Source organism: Anomaloglossus baeobatrachus, chromosome 2 (genome assembly GCF_048569485.1).
Source record: "Anomaloglossus baeobatrachus isolate aAnoBae1 chromosome 2, aAnoBae1.hap1, whole genome shotgun sequence".
Classification (NCBI taxonomy): Eukaryota; Metazoa; Chordata; class Amphibia; order Anura; family Aromobatidae; genus Anomaloglossus; species Anomaloglossus baeobatrachus.
In genome coordinates, this window is record NC_134354.1 from 358,897,431 (window position 1) to 358,903,470 (window position 6,040).

The 6,040-nt window shown below is 38.4% G+C and overlaps 1 non-coding gene across 1 annotated transcript; it reads left to right on the forward strand.

Moving 5' to 3' along the window:
* Positions 1–1,952: 1,952 nt before the first annotated feature.
* On the forward strand, positions 1,953–2,025 carry TRNAV-AAC (transfer RNA valine (anticodon AAC)). The gene has a single exon. It is a non-coding gene; the product is annotated as a tRNA-Val (tRNA).
* The last annotated feature ends 4,015 nt before the right edge of the window (positions 2,026–6,040 follow it).

Consider the following 6,040-nt stretch of genomic DNA (forward strand, 5'->3'; position numbering starts at 1 on the left):
TCTGTTCTTAGTGTTGAAATAATACGCTATCCAACTACAATATATGAAGTTCTCGGCTTTGTTGCCGTATGACGGGATGTTTTGGCTTCCATCACAAACAGAACTACAAATTATTATTTTTTTTTTCCCTGGTGGTCAAAACTCGTCTCTAAATGCCATTACTTTGCAGGATTTTACAGGTTTCATAGTGAAGTCGTCATCACGTCTACTTCACACGCAGAAGGTCCTGTTTTCAATCCCCAGTAAAAACAAGCCGTTTTCGCTGTTGAAGTAATTTGCTATCAACCTGTAACATATGAAATTCTTTGTTTTGTTGCCAACTGATAATATATTTTGGCTTTTATCCCCAAGAGAACTACGATTTTGGGTTTCTTTTTTATTGACCATTTTAGCAGAAAACATAATCCCTTATTATAAAAATCCTGTTTGTTTCAAAATATATAGTTCCTTTAAATACAAAAGCAAACAACTAAACTATGTGGAAAAAAGTAACACATTCAATGTAAACTTCCTTTTAAGCAAAATCCCTTTGTAGGAATAAAACTGGTAAAATTTGTAATAAAAATTGTAAATGTTTCAATAACAAAAAATACTTTCCTTCAGCAATAAAAAGGCCCCGTCAGTCACATTTCTGCTCTGCTAGCCAATACACAGTAACTTTCCATCAGGTTTCATAGAGTAGTGGTCATCACGTCCGCTTAACACGCAGAAAGACCTGCGTTCAATCCCCAGTTAAACCAATCTGTTCTTGGTGTTAAAACAATACTCAATTAAGCTACAATATATGAAGTTCTTGGCTTTGTTGCCGAATGATGGGAAGTAATTTGCTATTAACCTGTAACATATGAAATTCTTCGTTTGTTGCCAACTGATAATATATTTTGGCTTCCATCACCAAGAGAACTACGATTTTGGGTTTCTTTTTTATTGACCATTTTAGCATAAAACATAATCCCATATTATAAAAATCCTGTTTGCTTCAAAATATATAGTTCCTTTAAATACAAAATCAAACAACTAAACTATGTGGAAAAAAGTAACACATTCAATGTAAACTTCCTTTTAAGCAAAATCCCTTTGTAGGAATAAAACTGGTAAAATATGTAATAAAAATTGTAAATGTTTCATTAACCAAAAATACTTTCCTTCAGCAATAAAAAGGCCCCGTCAGTAACAATTCTGCTCTGCTAGCCAATACACAGTAACTTTCCATCAGGTTTCATAGAGTAGTGGTCATCACGTCTGCTTAACACGCAGAAGGTCCTGGGTTCAATCCCCAGTGAAACCCATGTGTTCTTGGTGTTGAAATAATCCCCTATCAACCTGCAGTATATAAAGTTCTTGGCTTTGTTGCCGAATAACGGGATGTTCTAGCTTCCATCACCAACAGAGCTACGAATTTGTTTTTTTCCCCTGGCGGTCAAAACTCGACTCTAATTGCCATTACTTTGCAGGATTTCAAAGGTTTCATAGTGTAGTGGTCATCATGTCTGCTTCACACGCTGAAGGTCCTGGGTTCAATCCCCAGTGAAACCAATCTGTTTTTGGTGTTGAAGTAATTTCCTATCGACTTGTAATATGTGAAATTCTTGGTTTCGTTGCCAAATGACAATATATTTTGGCTTCCATCACAAAGAGAACTACGATTTTGGGTTTCTTTTTTATTGACCATTTTAGCAGAAAACATAATCCCATATTATAAAAATCCTATTTGTTTCAAAATATTTAGTTCCCATAAATACAAAAGCAAAAGACCAAACTATGGAGAAAAAAGTAACACATTCAATATAAACTTCAATTTAAGCAAAATCCCTTTGTAGGAATAAAACTGGTAAAATGTGTAATAATAATTGTAAATGTTTCATTAACCAAAAATACTTTCCTTCAGCAATAAAAAGGCCCCGTCAGTCACAATTCTGCTCTGCTAGCCAATTCACAGCAACTTTTCATCAGGTTTCATAGTGTAGTGGTCATCATGTCTGCTTAACACGCAGAAGGTCCTGGGTTCAATCCCCAGTGAAACCAATCTGTTCTTAGTGTTGAAATAATACGCTATCCAACTACAATATATGAAGTTCTCGGCTTTGTTGCCGTATGACGGGATGTTTTGGCTTCCATCACAAACAGAACTACAAATTATTATTTTTTTTCCCCTGGTGGTCAAAACTCGTCTCTAAATGCCATTACTTTGCAGGATTTTACAGGTTTCATAGTGAAGTCGTCATCACGTCTACTTCACACGCAGAAGGTCCTGTTTTCAATCCCCAGTAAAAACAAGCCGTTTTCGCTGTTGAAGTAATTTGCTATCAACCTGTAACATATGAAATTCTTTGTTTTGTTGCCAACTGATAATATATTTTGGCTTTTATCCCCAAGAGAACTACGATTTTGGGTTTCTTTTTTATTGACCATTTTAGCAGAAAACATAATCCCATATTATAAAAATCCTGTTTGTTTCAAAATATATAGTTCCTTTAAATACAAAAGCAAACAACTAAACTATGTGGAAAAAAGTAACACATTCAATGTAAACTTCCTTTTAAGCAAAATCCCTTTGTAGGAATAAAACTGGTAAAATTTGTAATAAAAATTGTAAATGTTTCAATAACAAAAAATACTTTCCTTCAGCAATAAAAAGGCCCCGTCAGTCACATTTCTGCTCTGCTAGCCAATACACAATAACTTTCCATCAGGTTTCATAGAGTAGTGGTCATCACGTCCGCTTAACACGCAGAAAGACCTGCGTTCAATCCCCAGTTAAACCAATCTGTTCTTGGTGTTAAAACAATACTCAATTAAACTACAATATATGAAGTTCTTGGCTTTGTTGCCGAATGATGGGAAGTAATTTGCTATTAACCTGTAACATATGAAATTCTTTCGTTTGTTGCCAACTGATAATATATTTTGGCTTCCATCACCAAGAGAACTACGATTTTGGGTTTCTTTTTTATTGACCATTTTAGCAGAAAACATAATCCCATATTATAAAAATCCTGTTTGCTTCAAAATATATAGTTCCTTTAAATACAAAATCAAACAACTAAACTATGTGGAAAAAAGTAACACATTCAATGTAAACTTCCTTTTAAGCAAAATCCCTTTGTAGGAATAAAACTGGTAACATATGTAATAAAAATTGTAAATGTTTCATTAACCAAAAATACTTTCCTTCAGCAATAAAAAGGCCCCGTCAGTAACAATTCTGCTCTGCTAGCCAATACACAGTAACTTTCCATCAGGTTTCATAGAGTAGTGGTCATCACGTCTGCTTAACACGCGGAAGGTCCTGGGTTCAATCCCCAGTGAAACCCATGTGTTCTTGGTGTTGAAATAATCCCCTATCAACCTGCAGTATATAAAGTTCTTGGCTTTGTTGCCGAATAACGGGATGTTTTAGCTTCCATCACCAACAGAGCTACGAATTTGTTTTTTTCCCCTGGCGGTCAAAACTCGACTCTAATTGCCATTACTTTGCAGGATTTCAAAGGTTTCATAGTGTAGTGGTCATCACGTCTGCTTCACACGCAGAAGGTCATGGGTTCAATCCCCAGTGAAACCAATCTGTTTTTGGTGTTGAAGTAATTTCCTATCGACTTGTAATATGTGAAATTCTTGGTTTCGTTGCCAAATGACAATACATTTTGGCTTCCATCACAAAGAGAACTACGATTTTGGGTTTCTTTTTTATTGACCATTTTAGCAGAAAACATAATCCCATATTATAAAAATCCTATTTGTTTCAAAATATATAGTTCCCATAAATACAAAAGCAAAAGTCCAAACTATGGAGAAAAAAGTAACACATTCAATATAAACTTCAATTTAAGCAAAATCCGTTTGTAGGAATAAAACTGGTAAAATATGTAATAATAATTGTAAATGTTTCATTAACCAAAAATACTTTCCTTCAGCAATAAAAAGGCCCCGTCAGTCACAATTCTGCTCTGCTAGCCAATACACAGTAACTTTTTGTCAGGTTTCATAGTGTAGTGGTCATCATTTCTGCTTAACACGCAGAAGGTCCTGGGTAGAGTTGAGCGCAATTCGAGGTTCTCTAGTTCTAGGCTCGAGTGATTTTGGGGGCTGTTCGAGATTGAATTAGAACTCGAGCTTTTTGCAAAAGCTCGATAGTTGTAGATACGTTCGAGAACAGTTCTAGCAGCAAAAAGCAGGGCTTTTTACAGCTATAGTGTGCAGGAGCCATCGCTGGCAGCCTGCCACAAGCTGGTAACCAAGATATACATCGGGTATCCAACCAAAGCGCTTTGGTTAGTAACCCGATGTTTATCCTAGTTACGTGCAGGAAGCCCACACTTCCCCGCTCAGCTCGCTCCGCCCCCTCCTGCCCGCGGCATGTACACACGTACACACGTATACACACACACACACACACACGGTCCTGCTCGGCTTACCTGCGGTCGGCCCGGGGGCAGCAGTCCTTGGCACTGGAAACTGTGGCTGCCGGCCCTTTAAGGCCCGCAGGCCACAGCGTTCACTGTGTTCTCCTGCATTGAGCATCATCTGTGGGCGGAGCTACCGCCCGGCGTCCTGCTCGGTCGCACAGATGAAGGAGTCACAGTGCCAGCCAGCGACCCCCAGCACATCGCTTCCCTCCGGCGCTGTGTGGGCCCCATCTGCACCGTGACCTGATCAGTATGTGGGACATCACTCCCTCCCCGCCCCTCCCTGTCCCCCCTTGCGTGTGTGGGCCCCGCAGAGCCGTGTGTGTGGCCCCCGGAGCCGCGTGTGTGGGCCCCGCAGAGCAAGGTGTGTGTTTGTATGTATGCATGCAGCAGAGCAGTATGCGTGTCTATATGTATGTATATATGCAGCAGAGCAGTATGCGTGTATGTATGTATGTATGTATATATGCAGTAGAGCAGTATGCGTGTCTGTATGTATGTATATATGCAGCAGAGCAGTATGCGTGTCTGTATGTACGCATGTATATATGCAGCAGAGCAGTATACGTGTCTGTATGTATGTATATATATGCAGCAGAGCAGTATATGTGTCTGTATGTATGTATGTATATATGCAGCAGAGCAGTATGCATGTCTGTATGTATGTATATATGCAGCAGAGCAGTATGCTTGTCTGTATGTATGTATGTATATATGTAGCAGAGTAGTATGCGTGTCTGTATGTATGTATATATATATATATATGCAGCAGAGCAATATGTGTGTCTGTCTGTATGTATGCATGTATGTATGTATGCAGCAGAGCAGTATACGTGTCTGTATGTATGTATATATGTAGCAGAGTAGTATGCGTGTCTGTATGTATATATATATGCAGCAGAGCAATATGCGTGTCTGTCTGTATGTATGCATGTATGTATGCAGCAGAGCAGTATGCGTATCTGTATGTATGTATGTATATATGCAGCAGAGCAGTATGCGTGTCTGTATGTATGTATATATGCAGCAGAGCAGTATGCGTGTCTGTATGTATGTATGTATGTATATATGTAGCAGAGTAGTATGCGTGTCTGTATGTATGTATATATATATTCAGCAGAGCAATATGCGTGTCTGTCTGTATGTATGCATGTATGTATGCAGCAGAGCAGTATACGTGTCTGTATGTATGTATATATGTAGCAGAGTAGTATGCGTGTCTGTATGTATATATATATGCAGCAGAGCAATATGCGTGTCTGTATGTATGCATGTATGTATGCAGCAGAGCGGTAAACGTGTCTGTATGTATGTATATATGTAGCAGAGCAGTATGCATGTCTGTATGTATGTATGTATGTATATATGCAGCAGAGCAGTATGCGTGTATGTATGTATATATGCAGCAGAGCAGTATGCGTGTCTGTATGTATGTATGTATATATGTAGCAGAGTAGTATGCGTGTCTGTATGTATATATATATGCAGCAGAGCAATATGCGTGTCTGTCTGTATGTATGCATGTATGTATGCAGCAGAGCAGTATACGTTTCTGTATGTATGTATATATGTAGCAGAGCAGTATGCGTGTCTGTATATATGTATGTATATATGTAGCAGAGTAGTATGCGTGT